The following is a 20,000-nucleotide window of genomic DNA, read 5'->3' as shown; positions in this document are numbered from 1 at the left end:
AACCCATCCATCTTTTGAAAGAAGAATGGTTTTATACTGTGCTAATAAGGAGTGAGTTATAAACCTTCCCCTCTCAAGATGTCTTCAGCCTCAATGCGTAGCTTTATTTTATCATCAATAGTTCATACCTTAAGATAGTTGCAGTCTCTATCAAAAGTTGTTACCCAGGTAAGCTACAGTTAGTTAAAGAAAAGGGTATGAGTGACCCAGTTGTCAAGTGGAAAGCACTTCCCGTGGGACATGGGGAGCTGCCTAACAGATACATATTCAAATATCAACTAAAACAATTTGGAGTCACGCACTGATGATGAAAGCAGCTTGTTCCTTCATTGTAGCCAAAGATTTCAAGGGCCAAATTCACTACAAATATAAACAATGTTGCAAATTACATGTTAGAGCACAATTGTTCCCCTGCAGGCTATAAATAACTCCTATTTTAAGTCACCGGGGTTATTCGTCCCCTGTGGGAGAGACTGTAGTCTGTGGTGTAGCTGACCAGAAAATGGTTGTTAGTGATAAAGTGGTGTAATTTGCATTGATTTATTATTCATTGGCTGTACAGATCAAGTGCAGCTTACCCAGTGAGAGGGATAGACAGCAAATTCTTTTGTCACTTTAAACAAATGTCCCTGCTGAGTATAACAGAGAGATGTTATTGAACTTGGTGGAGTTTATCACACACCTTCTCGCTTGTAACTCTCTCAGATCTGTATCATACTGCAGTAAGAGTTGACTCCAAACTTAATTTTGGTCTGTCTGTGTAAACCAGGCTTGATAAGTACTAGAAGCAGATGTGTGTGTGTGTGTGTGTGTGTGTATATATAGATGTATAAAAAGACAGCTCCTTGAATTTGTCTAAATTCCCTGCATCTAGTAACATGTATGTCATGCTTTAGAAGCTCTAGTGCTTGCTTCTAACATCGTGCATCCAAAACAATAGGTTTTTATTGGCTACAGAACAGATGAATTTGTGTTTGTTGTGGTCAAAATTAAGTTAAAAATAGCCCACGATAATTTTTGTGAGGTTTTCTTCTGAAAGTATTAACTTCAGAGCTTCTAGGTATTGTAAGATATAGTATAGTTGACATGTAATATTATCAGAGTATATTTTGTTTTTCCTCTGAAAACTGTCTCTTGGAAGAAGAAAACTGATAAAGACTGCTTCTTGGATTTCTTTTCTCTCGCTCTCTGTCTTTTTAAGTCAGCTTTCTATGTCTGGTGGTTGTAGAAGAAAACCTGGCAGTATGAATCAAATGATGCTTCAATCTCAAAAATGAGAAAGCAAAATACAAAAGAAGAATATCTCTTTTAAGTGTTATTTTTAAGTTAGTTTTGGGAAGAAGAAGGGTGTTCTATATTCAGATTTAGTATCTGTGTGTGTATGTGTATGTGTGTACACTGCTGCAGGTATTGAACAATCACTACTTCCTAGGCTATTAACAGCACTGATTTCAACTGTTGGGCACACGTGCAGTTGGTGCCTTACAGATGATGGCACTGTGCAAACACAAGTACCAGACTTGTCTGTTTGACAGTGCATCCACAGTGCTCGCTGTATGTTTACTTAATATCAGCCTCCATCACTGAGTCCCCAGCTACAGTCTGCCTGTGAATAAATACTGTGTCCTGCCATGGGCAGTTGTTCTTCACAGCCTGGAATGAACTTGTGGAGAGAGGTGCTGGGGGCTGGAGCACCTCCCATACAAACACAAGCTAATAAAATTAGGTCTGTCCAGCCTGGAGGAGAGCAAGCTGTTAGGAGACCTCATAGCAGCCTTCCAGTACCTACAAGGGTGCTGGAGAGGGACTCAGCAAGTGGACTTCAGACTGGAGTGATGTGACAAGGTGTAATGGGCTTAAACTTAAATGGGAGATTCAGCTTGGATATTAAGGAAGGAGTTCTCTACTGTGAGGGTGGTGAGGCACTGGAATGGGTTGCCCAAGGAAGCTGTGAATGCTTCATCCCTGGCAGTGTTCATGGCCAGGTTGGACAGAGCCTTGGGCGACACGGTTTAGTGTGAGGTGTCCCTGACCATGGCAGGGGGGTTGGAACTTGATGATCTTAAGGTCCTTTCCAACCCTAACTATTCTATGATTAACTATAAATTGCTCTTTTTGGGTCAATTTTTCTGGCAAAAGCTGAATAAAATCTTGGAACTTAGCTCTTCTCTTAAAAGGAACATGTCCTATCCGTTTAGAGCTGAACCATTTCGCAGCATATTTCTTCACATTTTTGTTAAAGGTTAACAAAATTGTTTAGACAGCTCTAGTGGCTGCACATCAGTCTGCTATAACCAGCTGATTAATGCGACTGATTTCTGCAGCGAATTTCTCTAATCACTTTTTATTTACAAGCTGGGGTGGTTTTGTTTAAAGCAGCTATGCTGTGAGTGTTCATCAATCTTAAAAGTTCATTCTTTGACTGAAGTAAGTTTAGGAAACACAAGTCTAATGAACCTCTGTGACAAATGGTGCCTGTAAAAGAAGAGGTCATATGTGAAGTCTCTGGTACTGTTAATCCCTCTTGTCATCTCCTACAGATGTAGTAAAAAAATTAAATTTTTCTTGAAGCAAAAAGAAAGGAAATCATAGTGAGTGTAGGCAAATAGGAGAGAAACCAGTACTCTGAAGTCTGCAAGGAAGTGTGCAGGAAGCCAGGAAACTGGATTTCCATTATCCAGGCTATTGGCTGACAGTGATTTGAAACAATCTACAGCGTTTTGGGGGCAACTTTTTTGGACCTGATAGATGTACTCTACTGGGAAATACAGAGATTCTCTCTTTAGAATAAAGCAAAATTATGAAATCTTTTTTCAAGTGGATTAGGTACTGAGCTGATGTCTCTGTTGTGATACACTGTGCTTTGTTATAGAATGCAAGTGCCGAATCTTTCTGTGTTTATTCTGTTGGTAAATTTATTTCTATCTGGTATTGCATGAACTATTTCTAATGTAAGAAATATTCAGCAGCTGTGTCCCTATAGGGAACTCAGTTGGTCAGATGTCCACAGGTATTTGGATGCAAAGTCTATGCACTTTATAGACAAATCAATATAACTCTTTGAATTGTAGCATGCCAGAAGTGAGTCTCCAAGGAGGTTTCAAATGGTCCCATCTGTTATGCAGGATGTCAGAAGAAAGTTGTGGCGTACTAGGCAAGGTTGATTGGCGAAAAAATAATCATATAAGTGGATATATAAATAGAACATAAAGGATCTGTTAGTTATCTTCAGCAGTCACCATGTTTTGTATTTGTAAAACAGGCTTATTTTCCCTACACTTGTGACTTTTTTGTTTCCTTGTAACTCTCTGTATGTCTGGGAGGATATTCTATGCATGGCTTTCAGGTCAGGAATAATTTTGCAGGTTTCCCTCTCTCGGTACCTTCTGTTCGGATGACTCAGATATGTTTGTATTTGAGTCTGAAGAAAATACATGATATTTCCTAGTGGTTGTCTCACCATTTTTTCTACACATTACAGATCAGAATTTTGTCCATTATTATCTTTGATTTGACTTAACTTCTTGTGGGAGAAGCTAAAAGCAATCTGACTTTCAGATACTTGTGGACTTTTCTAAAGAAAAGACATTTCTCTTCTGTATGTACTGCTAAAGATCTTACCCTGTCTCTCATCACACACTGATTCTCTCTCTGCCATGCTACTTTTTCTGGTTTTGACATGTACTCATAATCATAGAATTGTAGAATAGTTAAGGTTGGAAAGGACCTTAAGATCATCTAGTTCCAACTCCTCTGCCATGGGCAGGGACACCTTACACTAAACCATATCACCCAAGGCTCTGTCCAACCTGGCCTTGAACACTGCCAGGGATGAAGCATTCACAGCTTCCCTGGGCAACCTATTCCAGTGCCTCACCACCCTAACAGTAAAGAACTTCTTCCTTATATCCAGTCCAAATTTCCCCTTTTTTTTTTCTTAATCCTTTAGATTGTTCCTAGGAAAGGTCTTCCAATCATATTGACTTCACCTTTATCCCTTTTTTCTCTAAATTCCCTTACTTTCCACTACCTTAAACAAAATCAACTTTATTTTCAAAGCACCTAACAATCTACCTCTATTCCACCTGTAATTCATACAGGTTTTTTTTTGTTTGTACCTTATTACCAAGTTAACAGCATAGCGGAATCTAAAATACCAGTGAAGACAAATGTTGTAACGGTCAATAGATGCAGAGCAGAGTAATAATCTTAATGAAAAAGTAGTACTTAATCGCTGTGTTCAGGAAGAAGCAAAAAAGAAGGTAGTCAGCTGTCCATCAGTGTAACAGTGTGAAAGATCATCATTCTACTCTGCTGTCACTCTTCTCTCCCCCACCAAAAAAAACTTCAAAAAAGCAACCCCACACAAAACCCAAAAAACAGAACAGGAAAGGGCGCACTGAATAAAATCTGTCCTGGTTTTAGTAGGATATTGATGCGATCATAGAAGAGCTAGTCATTGGAAGTAACTTCAGATTAAGTGATCAGCAATTGGTATAATTAAAATGAAAGGAGGATTAAAACTATGTCTTTAATTAAAAGTTTTCTTTGAAAGATAGCAAACTTGAGTTTGCCAAATTGCTATCAGGGCAAGTCAGGTGCCCTGGAGAGCTTGGGGACTAGAATGTTGCAGCAATTAGGAGGTTTTGAAGTCTGGATTTTGTCTTCCAGGAAGGAGAAAATGTTATAGGGAAAAGGTGAAAGTAAGAGTTGCCAGAATTCAGGCTGAATGGAAGTTAGCAAGTAATGTCTAGACACGTAGAAAAAGGACTTTGAGCTGTATAAATAACTTTGAAACAGCAGGAGGGCTACTATGTATTGGTGCTGCTTGTAGAGGGATTAAGCATAATTTAGATGTGGCCTCAGTGTAAAAAGACCCAATCCCACCACACGTCCACTCAAAGAAATCCTAGTGGTAGCCATCAGGAGAGAAAAATTAGAATGTGATGGAAACAAAGTATGATTATCACAGTGCTCCTGAACCGCATAGTTGCATAGAAATAGCTAAACTTTACAACTGCTTACTTGGAAATCAAAGGTATGACTGAAAGCATTTTAGCAAATCCTTCAACACCCACTGTCCACTTCTGGATGCTGTGACTTGTGCTTAACTGTGTCAGCTATCTGGAACAGGAGTAGTTTTGTGTTGTCACACCGCTTGGCATTGTGGTTCTTGAGGATTGTTATGTCAGTTTGGGAAGGTTTAAAGTATATAAACCTTAAAAAAATGTTAAACAAGTGACTGTGAAAAGAATATGAAATGCAATGTCATACTAGGAAACTGCTTAAAAGGTTTATTTAGGGGGTTCCTACTGAACAGAGAAAGGAAGATGAGTTCAGCAATTGTACGTTTTATGCCCTGGTAGAAGGCAGTGGCATTTTTGGGACACTCTAGGGGAGGATGTTATCAAACTGATTGGGATAAAGTACAGAGTGAGAGATTTAAGATGCAGAGATTGGAAGAAAGGGGCTGAAAGGGAGCGGCTGGACTTGATACTCAAGAGGAGGAAAAGAAATGTCACAAATGACTTTGAATTTGCTGTTGTAAGCATTGAAATCCTAGCGCTGGCATTGGTTGTAGGGAGAGGAGGAAGCTTTTGTAGGGAAAGCATTTAGTATTAGGGCAAGTTAATTTATGCTGGTGACAGAAAGAAAACCTGAAACTTTAGAAGGAAAAATAAGGCATGTGCGTAAGTGCAACACAGATGGCTTAGGCAAAAGATGGGTTTGACAGCATGGTTTCATGAGCTGCTTGATTTGATCTCAGGCCTGTACTCCTCTGCTGTCCCTTACCATGAATTCCTGCCATCACCTTAGACCGCTTTGGCAATCTTGAAGTGGCATCTGAACCATCAATGCAGAGGGGAGTGCTAAAGTCATAAGCTAGAGATCACCTGAGAGCAGCTTGCCAGACCTTTCAGAGGTGCCCATTGGTACGGTGGGCTGCCCAGAACAGAGAATAATCATTGACAGGAAAAATAGTGACTGATTTGAAACCTTGTTGAGGATGAAATGTCAGAGCAAGGATGATGACTAGTAGTACCAAAAGAACCAGAAGAGCCAAGTAGTAGAGGTATAGAGGAAAGTCCTTGAGAGATGCCTGGGAAGAGATCATGAATTATTGTGGTGAGAGAACTTTCATTCAAAGGGAAACAGCGGAAACTGGTCTGGATGTGATCCAGTGTAGAATTGGAAGAGAGGAAGCCAGTATGTTGGCTTCAGCCTAAGCTCACAACAAGTTTGTAGATAAGGGAAAGAAGAAAAGACTAAATGCTGAAATAGGTCGGGCTGTTGTGGATAGCGGAAAGCAAGGAGACAGTGGGAAGGCAGAGTAGTAAGTGAAGACTAAGCTTGGCTGAAACAGAAATGTGCAGTGGAAGACAAACAGAAGAGGTTAAAAAATTTCAGATGAAAAGTGAATATCATCTATATGGTGCTATATTAGCAATTATTTTTTTTGGGTAGGAGTTAGGGAAGACCAACGAGAGAATTTTGTTGGAAAACCAAGAAACTTCATGCTTAAATGAAAAGGCAACTGGCCAAATGAACTTTTTTCTTTTTTTTAGTTAGTTGCAACTGGTTTGAAGCAGCAGTGTGCTGCTGCCTGCCTCTTCCTCTTTCCACCCAGACAGCAGGGCATATTGCCGACGTGTGCTGGTGTTACAGTGGCTGCTACAGAGTAGGCTTGGCTCTGGGAGGAGGGAGATGAATCCAGAATTCAGGGGCCACACAACCTAATTGTCTGGCTCTGGTCCAGCTGCTGATTGACCCAATAAACTCTAATGAATCTGGATTCCTGTAGTCTGATTTGCTTCCTCTCTCTGTTATGTGCCTTTCTCAGTCCATGAAGAGCTGAAACCTGAGTGCTGGCTTTGACAAAAGGAGTGAGAGGAGGGGGAAGGAGGGGAAAAAAAGGCAGATAACAGCCGAATGTAATCAGTGTTTTATTACCATCCTCAGGAAGTGGGAATGGCTTTAAAAAAAAAATAAAGTAGTAGGTTGGAGCAAAGTAAGTTAGTTATGGTGAGGTTATTTGACAGGAAATTACAGAATAAAAACAGACAGAAGAAACACATTTTAAAACAGGGTAGGATATCTCAAGTTACTTCACTGTGTATATTCAAACCCCCCAAAGCAAAGGCTGAAAATAGCAGTTTAAACAAAAGCTATCTTATCTGATAAAGGCATTTCAAGCACAAAAGGAAATTTATATATTGGGTTGACAATCTTAAAAGTAAACTGATTGTCTTGATAACACCATAGATTTAATTGTGGGAAAAAATGGGGTTCGTTTGTATGACCTGCAGACACAGTAAATTCCCATGTAAATTCATTCCTTTTATTACTTTGCACATTTCTTGTCTCCTAAGCAGGGTTTATCAGTTTTTTTCCAGAAATTGTAAAGGTAGATTATGCATGTAGGACAAGACTGATAAGTATGTGCATATTTTAAAGCCTTCCATGCAGACCAGATACAATTCATTTCCTATGCTACTGTATAGAAACATATTAATGATACTTTAGCAAATACTGCTTAGACTCATTATTTTGGCAGAAATATGTTGGTTTGGGATAAGGGTATAATTTTCAGTACTAGATATGAGCATTGTTATTTTACAGTTAGTGTATTTGTGGTGTATTCTTGAATACCTGGTGTGTCTTTTCACTTTCTGTGAGGTAATCATTCTGTTAATTCATCACCTTATTCTGAGTCTGTAAAGCATTTTCTAGTGCAAAGACAGCAGAATTCGCTTGCTAGTGTGGTTCTGCTGTAGCTCTGCTGTAGGTACCAAAGCTGCAAAGAACAGCAAGGAAGACCTTTCTGGTACCTGGACTGCCACTGAGTCTTTTGTTAGAAACGAGACCACCTTCAAGGAAAGGTGCTTTTTTATTTATTTTTATCTATTTTATTTTTTATTTTTTAAGGAAATGCTGCTCAACTGCCAGTATTCTCTTTTTACCATTTTTGTTTGACGCTTACTGCTGAGAGTGAATAAACATTGCATCTGTATAGATATGTGTCCTTCTAAGTGGGATAAGGTATGTATCATAGAGTTGATACAGTTTGATTTGCTGGGAGGGAAGAAGCAAGCAAAAGGGGAGGAAATAACTTAGTTGTGCAAATGATATGTTGGATTATCTCTGTTCAGATCAAAGGCTTGGAACACTGTGGGACAAATACCTTGCTCGTGACTGAAACAGTAAGAAGCAGCATTAAGAGGTTAGTAGGTACACCTTCCTGGTTGCTGTGACTTGGAACTTTGTGTTCCTCCTCTCCTCTTCCTCATCAGGCTGCATATCTAACAGTATTACATGCAGCAGGCACCTCTGTGACTTGGTGCCTTGTCATACTTGCTCAGTCCTGGGAGACATGTAAGTTGTTTTTTTTTTTTTTTTAATCCCAATTAGTTTGTCCACTGTGTCTCTTACTGAGGGTTTTGTTGGAAGTTAGTGGTAGGTGATGCTTCTCTTTGGCTGTGGTGCAACATGACACCCTAATGGCTAAGTCAGGTAAGTGATGGGTTTCATCTGCACTCAAATCTTTCCCTTTTGTAGGTGACCCAGGTATGCCTGGAGATCTCTTGGCAACCACAGTGCTCAAAATTATCTGACCTCATTGAAGGTCAGAGAGTATCACTGAAGTATAGCACAAAAATGAGTTCACATCAAGTTGTATTGAGGAACACAAGACTACAAAGTCCAGTAGTGTTCTATTGCTGGACAATCTTGCTAGGAGTCCTGTAAAACTGTCAAGATCTGATGGGCCTGTAAGGGTTTTTGCTCTATTTAACAAAAAAATATCAGTTGTCAACAGACCATGGGGATTGAGTTGCAGTATAAATATCCTGAACTTGGGATCACTGGGTTTTGCACACAAAATAAATAGAAGTGACACCTGTGCAGGAAAGAAGTTGGTCTTTTATCTATTGATTTATGTCTTATTTAAATGACCTCCTACTTTAACAGGATTTCATAACTCAAATGGGAGACTTCATAAGGGAAAGCTGTGGGAGGAAAATAGCTTCCTCCTTAAAAGGCGAGAGTGTTGATGTCAATATGAATCATTAATCTAGGAGAAAAAAAAAGAGAAAAAAGAAAAAAAAAAGCAAGAAACTGAAAACAAAGTAAGAAATGGAGCTAAAATTTCTTTCTAAAAAGCACATACTGAGTCTATGGGAAAACTGGGAATAGAGTCAATAGAGTTGACTGACTCAAATAATTTTTCTCCCCTTCCTCCCCCTCCTCCCAAAGTGGAGGTTAAAAAAAGAGATTAAAAAAAAATGTAGTGTCCTATAAGCCATTCTCCAGGATGCTGTTGCAAATACTGGGAACTTGTTTTTCCCATCTGTTTTTTTTTTTTTTTTAGCAACAATTAATACAAACTGATGCAGCTGATAGAAGTTTTCCTTAGGGTTAAACATCATGCTTCAAAATTAACATCTCTGAAGAACCCCAAGATCATTAAAAAAATAATAAATAATTGGCTTGGCTGTTACTATGAAGTATCTTTTAATCAACTTCCCTTTTTGTTTTTAAAATTGTGTATGAATGAGATTTTAAGGAGATGCCTTTATCACAGGTGATCATTATGAGACATCATTTTGGTTCTGTCTTACTGCTATTTTATAGCCGTTATTTTACATATGCTGAAAACCTAAAACTAAGTTCTGGAGATGTAAAGCTGTGCCATTATAACAGTATTTAACACAGACTAATCTTGTGACTAAGTAGCAAGCATATCCTTAGGTGAGTATGGATTAATCTTAGAATCGTAGAATCCATAGGTTGGAAGGGACCTCAAAGATCATCTGGTCCAACCTTTTATGGCAAAACGCGACCTAGACTAGATAGCCCAGCGTCCTGTCCATCTTAATCTTCAAAGTCCCCTACATCGGGGATTCCACCACTTCCCTGGAAAGATTGTTCCAATGGCTGATTGTTCTGTGTGAAAAATTTTCCTCTTATGTCCAATTGGAATCACCCCAAAAGCAACTTGTACCCATTACCCTTCATTTTTAACGTGACTATTTGTAAAAAGGGAGTATCCATCTTCTTTGTAGCCACCCTTTAAATACTGGAACACGGTGATAAGGTGGCTTTGAGCCTCCTTTTCCTGAGGCTGAACAAACCCAGTTCTCTCAGCCCTTCCTTATGTGGCAGGCTTCCAGTCATTTGAGCATCTTTGTGGCCCTTCCCTGGACAGTCTCCAGCCTGTTCTCATTTTTTTCTTTTTCTTTTCTTTTTCCTTTTTTTTTTTTTAATAGCTTTCACTTTCTATCTAAAATAAAAAGAAGTAGCCAAGGTTTAGGATATAAAACCATTTTGAAAGTTTAACATTGTTATTGTTTTCACCTTCATAATGCTGATAAAATAGATGGGCTCATTTTTATCTGGGGAAAAAAAAAAACAAAAGCAACAACCCAACAACCCCAAAAGAAAACACTATTTTACATTAAACAGAAAAGTAGGGAGTCTAGTTTGGGAAAATTCTGTTTGCTGATTGTGAAAGGCATGTACATGAAGCTCATTGTGACTACTGGGAACAAATAAAGGCTAGGTCAAGAAGTACAGTCAGTCTTGTCTTGTGGTTTTGGCTCTAGGAGTTACTTAGGCAAGTCTGTGCCATCGAGTGTGTTTTCCTGGTTACACAACTGATATTTTGTGCCTAGGTGAGTGACTTAAGAGCAAGATGATGAGAGCTGGGGTAAGGACTCGGCTCACCTGTCAGTGTTGCTCTGCCTACTCCACTGAGAAATGCTCCAAGCAAGAAAGGTGCTTCTGCAAGGATGAAAGACCTGCCAGTTGGATTTGGGGATCTTTAGGTCTGTACAACAATCTAAAATATGGCTCGTTTATACAACTCATGTCCCTGCTTCCTGAAACTCCATTGTGGGTAAAGTTTGAACTAATTAACCAGTAACAGATGTAAACCATATTCATATCCAAACCATATGTTATCCTTGTAGTTTATCTGTACTTGTTTCCTTTGAAAACAATGAAGGCTGAGCTTATATTTTTCATGTATATGGTTTTAGTTTTGCAACTTTTTCAATGGTTTCCAAATATAGACAGCAATGCAGTTTGTTTCAAGGTGTTTTGAATAGAGTACCTGGCACATTTCCAGCTTTTTTTCTAATCAGTCACTGGCTGGCTTAGAAAAAAAATTAATTTAAAATATGAAGCAAGTATTTTGCAGAAGCACTTAATACAGCTTCGGTCTAGGACTAGAGTCTCTAGAGATTGGGTGATCCTTGTGATCTTTGCTCCTGGAGAAGAATAATTCTGAGGATTCTTGTTACTCCTTGTTTCAAAAAATCAAAGTTTCTTTTGAACACTTCCAGTTGTGGGGGAAGGGGGGAACGGTTGACAATAAGGTTGAATTTTCTTTTGTAGCTTCAGAAGACAGAGAATTAAAAAAATCCATAAATGCTTTTTTACAAATGTAAGATATTCAGACCAATCTCATTCCTGTTTTCTTGGTGTGACTTGAACGTTTGTGGATTAGCAATGTTACTAGATGTTCACAATAATGTAAAGGGTCTTCCTCCAGAGGCTTGCTTAATAGGGCCACAGTCTTGTATCTTGTGATGGGACTGGGAGGTATTTTTCTCTACATTGTCCCCTACTACTGTGGGACAATGGCAATTTATTTTAGTTATTGTGTAAGGCAGACATACTTCTAAAAGTCTCCTTTTTTATCTCCCCCCACTCTACCATATGGAAGCTCTGCAGTCTGGCCAGAGGGACATAGGCTGCAAAAGAAAGTATCAAGTTTTGCAGCCCTTCCTATAGTATGTTGATGTTGCTCCTTGAGCCCAGCCTAAGGGAGCCTTTAGAGCGATCATCTTGCAGCTGAAAAGAGGAAGAGGGAGAGTAAAGTTTCTGCAGCGCTCTCAGTCTCTAACAGCCATGGGACCTGTGTTCCATGTTAAAATGCAGTTTTAGGATTATTGTATTCAAACTTAGTAACACTTAAGATATATATTTACATAATATTATGTGAGAATTTTCCAAGTAACTTACTTAAAATCATAAAATATTACTTATAATATTTTAATTGCCTAACATTTTTTCAATTAATAGCCTAGTATAGAAATTGTTTCCTTAGGGATCAGTTTAAATGAAAGAGTAGAAAAGAAATATTCTATTTTTTTAAAAATACAAACTTTTAATTGTAGTAGATACAAAGAAAAGTTTTATGTTTCTGTATTCCCTGTAGTTATCCCACTAAACACAAACTTATTTCTGTTATATTATGGCATAACACAAACCATAACCTAAACCATGTAAGCATAAAAAACTCGTATTGAAGCGAGAATGTTATTTATACAAGATACTTGTTTTAAATGGAACGAATGTTATTGTCAGAGTAAGACTACATTAGAAAATGATTCTTTAAATGCTGAGCATCAGCATATGGTGAAACAGTGAACTATCCCCTGTATTTACAAACTTATCAATTATCCCAACATACCAGATGTTTGGCTTCTTTTAAGCAATCTTATTTTGTGTACAAATGCTGTGATGCAGGTGGTCATAAAAAAACAGCAAATGCAGATTTCAGGTAATGTATGTCAATTTTGTTCTGCTTCTGAAAGAGTCAAACATAAAAAGGAGCTAGTGTTTGAAATATCCCCAAGGTCTCCTAACAAGGCCAAAGCTTGAAGACAGGTCAGACTTATGTGTTATGTTAAAATCAGGTTGAGCTGAATTTTTGAGATAAATTTATTTCCCCAAGCAAATATCCTTTTTTAGATCTATTAAAGTCAAAGTGCTTTTTAGTTTAGTGTAATATGTAATGAAGAGAAACTGGATAGAACATTGTATGTGAAGATAGAGCAACTATGAGTGATATGAATTGTTAAGTCCCAGATGTGAGTCAAAGTCCTGAGCAGAAAGGACTATGTGGGTCTTTTCCACAAGGTCTCTTCTTCATCAGGTTTGGCATCAGTGTAATCTGACAGCTGGCCTGTAAACTCACTATTTTAAACCCAATCTCTTTAAAACTGGTAACTGATAGAAATTGAAGCATTGAAGTCAAGAAAACTGTAGCAAATAAACACCAGGTGACTGGCTTCTGTGCCTCCCTGCTCAGTTCCTTACAACCCTTTCTCCCAGTCATTTTGCCTGCCCACAAGAAAAAAGACCTCCTGCCAGACCTTGATCCAGGCTTATGTCATGTGTGCATCTGCTGGCACTGTCAACTATATGGCAAATTACTCTAGGTGGTTTCAAGAGTCTTCCTCAGAGAGCTACAAACGAAAGTAGTCTGTTTGTGGTGTGGCAGTACCTTGGGAATGAGAAAGAAGTCTGATTTTTTGCTGCATCACTGTTGTTGGTGATGAACCCCATTTTCCTGAATCTTGTGTACAGGGAGTCCTGCAAAAACTAGATGAACATGTGGGTTTGCAGCCAACACAAGGGAATTACTGAGTTCAGAGAGGTTTTCTCAGACTGCCTGGAAAGCCAGGCATCAAGGGATGAAAGACACTGCAACTTTGAGTGAAGGAGGGAACCACTTGTCCTTGCTGTATAATTTGAATTGGATTCCGGCAATGGAATTGGATTTTTGAAGGCATCTTCCAGTAATATGTTCACAGTCTGTAAGAGACCTTTTGCAGAACTGGGAACAGATTCTGGGTCACTTCCGAAAAATAGATCAGTGTTGGAATATAACAAGCAGCCTGTTTGACTACAGCTGCTGAACACAACATGTGTGCTGCCCTGCATACTATAAGGTTATATCCAGCTGTATTTCTCATGGAAATACTGAGGATATTGAAATGGAAGCAGAAACCCCTTTATTTTGCAGTACAGTAATTCTGAAAGGATTTTTTCCACCACAACAGCTCTGTCTCCATGCCTGCCCCTTAGGAAAGTTTAACACACTTGGGAACTGTTTTCACTTGTAGGCAAGCCCTGTGTAAGGATAGCTATTTATTGGAAGGCTAAGTAAGCTGTCAGACAGTTTGCATGTCTGAATTTTTCAGGTTTAGATACTGGAGGTAGGATCAAACTGTGGAAGAAGATGTTACAATAGAAACTGTATAAATACACACAACCAGCATGTAAAGTTTTCAATTACTTTTAGATGAGGTCAGATGTATTTGAGTGAATTACATCAAACAGAAAGATTAAAGGTGGACCATATTGCTTTAAATGCGCACAGTCCCAAACCTTTTCTGATCTCTGATGGCATGCTTTCTTGGTGCACACCCAGTTTTGCAGTGAGGAGGGTCCCTGGAACATGCTCCCCTTCAGCCATCTACTGTCGCTTTCTGTTCTGCCCCTTCTGAGCTTCTGGGATCTTTCCCATTTAGATTAAGGTGTGAACTGAGCATGTGATGTTATTTCTTCTTCCTTTCACCATATCAGCTCACTTAGCCAAGGAAGATGAAAGACATAAACCAAGAAGTCTTAATGGTGTACTAGTGATGGAGACAGCAAAACATAGAATCATTTAGTTTGGAAAAGACCTTTAAGATTGAGTCCAGCTGTTAATACTACCAAGTCCACCACTAAACCACTCCCTGAAGTGCCACATCCATACATCTTTTAAAAACCTTCAAGGATGGTGACTCAAGCACCTCCTGGGGCAGCCTTTTCCAGTGCTAAAAGCCCCTTGTGTGATGAATTTTTCCCTGATATCCAGCCTGAGCCTCCCCTGGCACAACTTGAGGCCATTTCTTCTTGTCCTATTGCTTGTTACTTGGGAGAAGAGACCAACACTCACCACACTACAGCCTCCTTTGAGGTAGTTGTAGGAAGCGAGAAGGTCTTCCCTGAGCCTTCTTTCCTCCAGGCTGAAAAGCCCCAGTTACCTCAGCCGCTCCTCATAAGACTTGTGCTCTAGGCCCTCCATGAGCTTCATCACCCATTTCTGGACCTGCTCCAGCACCTCAGTGTCTTTCTTGTAGTGAGGACCTCAAAGCTGAACAAAGGATTTGACGTGCGGCCTCACCAGGGATGAGTACAGGTGGATGATTACTTTCCTAGCCACATTGCTGATATAGGCCAGGATGATTTTGGTCTTCTTGGCCACCTGGCCACACTGCTGTCTCATATTGGCTGGCTGTCACTACGTTTACCACCACATCCAATAAACGATGGACATTTTCTGAAAGCAGCATAGCTCAAATCCTTATTGCTTTTTTGTGCCTTTATTGCTATTTGAGGTTTTGTATACCTTTTGGCACCTCTGCAATGTAATTGCTTATTCTGAAAATTTCTTTTGTTCCACTATCAATATTTTTGCTACATCACATCTTACGTATAGCACAGTTTCAAACAAAATGTTTTCAGTTGATCAGGGCATCATGATTATCCTAATTTTCTAGGGGCTTGCTCTGAGACCTGTGTGCTACTGAAGCTGACTCAAATGATGTGACAGATGTAAGTATTTTTGAGAAACTTGGCCCTGCAAGCCTCTGTTTGCATACTTGGAATTAACAGACGCTTTAATATCCCCATGTCATGCCCCCCCATCTGTAATGTGCATACAATGATATCATTCACTTCATCACATAAAGATGATGTGAAAATGAATCACTTCATGTTTGTAATGCATTCAGATGTTGTTGTGATGAGCACTGTAGGAAAACCCACAAGCAAATGAATAATGCATTGTTCAAATCAGGCTCTGAATAGTACACAGTAAACAAGACACGGGACTTCACACTGAAAAGTAAGAATAAGGCCAAATAATTAATTATCACTTGTTCAATTTTCACTGTCCATTCAAAGTATTGAAAGGGAATGGGATCCTGTGGAAAGAATGTGGTCATATCCGAAGGGATTGTATGTTATTGAATGGTTGGAAAGGAAAATATAAAAGTTTCTTTTTTTCTTTGACTTTTTTTTTTCTTTCTCCCACTGATCTTCAGTATTAGGTATGATGTGTGTTTTGGAATAAAGTAGTAGTGTGTTAGGCTTACTAAATTGCCTGATTTCAAGTTTATCGGTTGCCCTTTAAAATGATGCAATAGTATGTGGGAATTCTGAACTCTCTTTTAATTCTGTTTTCCACAGTTCCCTGCCATTTAGTGAATGCTTTTGGTCATTGGTGCTTAAGTATCTAATGAAGGGTGTAACACCCTCTCTGATCACTGCAGAACAGTCTCTGGATATAGTTTTTTAGTTTGGATTTTCTTTTTTGATATGAAATGATATTAAGAGAAGCTAATAGAAGAAGAGAGCTAAACTTTTCCCTGCATATCAGCTGCAAGATAAGTTTGGTTTTGGTGAAATTGCAGGTATTGGAATAGCTTGTTCTTGTGTTCAACCTTGTGATGATATCTTTGGATGATATCTCTGAATGTTTACATTTTGAGGGTGAAAAAGACAACTGAGGGAGATATTTGAAGGTACACTACACAAAAAATGTCAATAATTCAGGCTGACTGATAGCTCCTTTAGTAACCAAAGTCACCTGTAATTTTTTATTGTCCTAGAGCACAAGCCATCCATAACATCTAATCAATATTATTCTGCAGATGGAACTGATGTTTTTTTCTCAGGCATTCCCTCCCCACTTCTCTAAGCTGAATCTTTAAAAATCGATTCATGTAATTTGATCAACTTAAAATACTGAATGCACTGAGGTAATTATACCAAACTACTTGCGTTTCATTGCTTCTAGTGATAGTAAAGCTATTGACAGTGCAGCATTAAATATAAACCATAATTTCCATGAAAATAATTGTGATTTACATTTGCCATTTTCTAAACCTTTTAACTTTTTGAAGTAGATTTTGCATAATGGTGATTTATAGTATAAAATTGAGAGCTTCATCTTTTCCTCTTGAAGCAAATAGTCTTCAGTTTGTTTCTTTGTCCCTAAAGATGAAATTTAAAAAAAAAAAATAACAGGGTACTGAGCTGTTGGTTTGACTTAGCCAAAGTGTGTCTGAGAGCTTCCTGGTTTTTATCAGTGAAAATATTGTTCTAGATTTTCAATGTACGCGTTTAAGAAGATATGGTTAGGCATTCCATGGAAGGGGTTTGGAACTAGATGATCTCAAGGTCCTTTCCAACCCTAACTATTCTATGATTCTATGATTACAGTGGTTAATGACTCCAAAATGAGATTTGAGTGGTCACTGAAATCCATTGTCATTATGATAGCATTGGGTGCTTCCATAAGGCTGTTCATGATATCATGACCAGTATTAAGGCATTTTAAGGAGAACTCTGTAGCTGGGAGAAAGTATGTTAGGGTCTAGTTTTTCAGAACTACTGAAGTCTAACCATGCCATAATGTCTTTGGGTCATGTCCATTTGGGTGCAGACTGAGTTTTATGGCTTTTTCTTGAGACTACTGTCCCTTAAGAATTTACTGGCATTTGCAATGAAGTTTATAAATATATTTTTCTGTTTTAAGATATTCTTTTTATTTAGCGAAGTAAGCTGCCTGATAATTTAAGACAATCTGGAATGATCTTATACTTAGCTGTAGATGTGCTTTAAGAATGTTTTGTATTTGTGTGAAATACATGAATCAAGAATCACTGTTGTGACCTCTCAAAACTGACAAGCAGATAATTTTTCTTATTTTGTGTCTCCTGTTCCCATACTCTTCTCCTCTTTGGCTTCACAATTTAAGTACAAAACCACTGAGCACAAACAAGTCCATGAGTTAGCCACAGCCCATAGTGATACGATACCACTACTAATTATGATAAATAGCAGTTATGGGACACCTGTGTTTAAAACAAAACCAAATACTGTTTGAAAAGCAATTTTGTATCTGACACTTCTGGAACAATTTGACAAAATGCTGGTACATCAGAATGAAGGTAAATTTGGATGAAAAGTTCTGCAGAATACCTGAGTGATTGAAAGCAAATGCAGGATCCAATATAAAAGGATAAATATACATTTTAGGATGGTGGAGAAATGTTGACATTAAGTACATTAAATAGCTGAGAAATGTAATAAAAAGCGGAGACTTTTTGGATTCCAAAGCTGGTAAAGAACACTTAAATGCACCTTTTCCATGTTTTTATTCTGCATCAAATAGTAAACTTGCAAATGATGAACTAACCTTTTGCCAAGATGGCCCAAATGTGAAGGCTGATCTATCTTAGGGTATTCCAACTGTACTTTCACTGACCTTCTACAGGAGCTGAATTTTGTACATTAACTGATATTTACTCATGTCTGCAGCATTTTCTTAGGGCCATGCATGATTTTTAATCTGAGTTCATAGCAAATCCAGTACTTCATCAGGCTCACAGCCAAAAACTTGGAGGTGTTGGACACATCTTATGATGGGATCTGAAACTCTGAGACAGAAGATAGCAAATTTAGGTACCTGAAGTGGTGCATACACCTTTATCTTTTGATGCAAATCAGGGCCTGAGTTAGAAACCACCTACTTGCATTTTATACCCAGGGATCTCAAAGAAAGTTATAAATAATGAATTAATTTTAGCCGCAATGTGAAAGATACATTCAAGCTACTATGTATTTATTTTAGGCTTGCATGAATGGAAACATAAATCAGCTTGGCATGTGTTGCATGCAGAAGTGTTATCAGGAACAGAAACCAAAGGTCTCCTTTCTCCTCTTGCTTGGCTGACCCAAGAGTGTGAGAAAGCTCATTTACACATGCAAAATTCTGACTGCTCTCAAAAGCACTTCTGTGTTCTGTATTTAGCACACTTCACAAAAGAAAATATTCCCTCCCCCCCCTTTTGCCTCCTCCCCTCTTTTTCTTTTACCCCATCTCTTCACCCAATAGTCTTTCATTGTCTTGGCTAATTATGGGAGGATTAGGAAGGCCTGGAAGTGGAAGTACTAAAAATGTTATGATATAATGGACTGGCTAGAGGAGGAATATAAATTAGTCCTTTCTGAGAGATGTGAGAGCCTACTGGGTCTTTGCTCTGGTTGGCCTGAGAGCTTGGCTGAATCTTGAACCAAGGCTGAGGACTCGCCATTGCAGGGACTGCCTCTGTGCCCAGCCAGGAGGTAACTTATAGGAGAGAGATATGTGGAACATTTTCAAAATGGTGTCACTGGGGTAAGGGTGGCTGGGATTATAATTGGCCATAAATTAGAATGAAACTGGCACTGCTTACAGAAGAATTTGGAACTACTCTTTCTGTCTGTAATAATATGTTTAGCCTACTTGGGAATGCAGTGTTATAATATTCATCAGCTTGGCAATTAAAAAAACCTACATTTTATTTCCAGCAAGAGTTGATGGAAGCAGAAACTTATTTAAAATATTGAAGTCTAAGCCCGTTGAAGAGTGTTTCTTTAAATAAATACATAACAGCATCTCAAACCCCAAGAAGCACTTTTTTTTTTTTAATCTTCTAAGTAAGTGTCCTTTGCAGTTATGTCTTTCATCTCATGGGAACTGCTTGTGCCTTGTTTTAATCCCCAAACATCATCAAAGTCAGTGGGAAAGAAGAAGAAAAAAAATCTGCAGCCTCCAAAATAAAAGCTCAGTGTATTGTGACTGAGCTGAGCAAAACCCCATCCTGTACTTATACATCTTGTATAAAGAAAGATGGAGTGTTAGAAGAAAAGGATTTTCAGGGTTGGACATTTTAGCTGCATTTGTATATGGATCTAGAATTTTTGTTCTCCCTAAAAATCACATGAAATGTGTACAGTATGTGTGAGGTGATGTCTGATTTTGTCCTCCATGGTAATGCAATGTTATAGTTCTTTGGTGTTGCAGGAAATCAGAAGCACATATTAGAAACATCTCCTCAGCCTGTTTAGAAAAGAAAAGTTAAGACTGTCCTTTCACCCCCTGGGAAAATCCACTTACCTCATGTTCTTTAGTCTGAGAAAACTCTCAAGTTTATCAAAGTAATGTTTTTAAGCCTGTGGCCTCCGTATTCTTATAGGTGATAGCATGAGGCCCATTATCTCCTACTCTTCAATTTTCTTTTGGCTTCCTGCAATTTACATCCCATTGTCCACTAATATTTTCTGCAGTCTTTTAAAATAAATCAAAAACTTCCTATGTTGACTCTGAGCTT

Source organism: Pezoporus wallicus, unplaced genomic scaffold (genome assembly GCF_028554395.1).
Source record: "Pezoporus wallicus isolate ANWC-B61680 ecotype Strahan unplaced genomic scaffold, APGP_CSIRO_Pwel_v1 contig_5485, whole genome shotgun sequence".
Lineage (NCBI taxonomy): Eukaryota > Metazoa > Chordata > Aves > Psittaciformes > Psittacidae > Pezoporus > Pezoporus wallicus.
Note: the sequence above shows the minus strand (reverse complement) of the source record.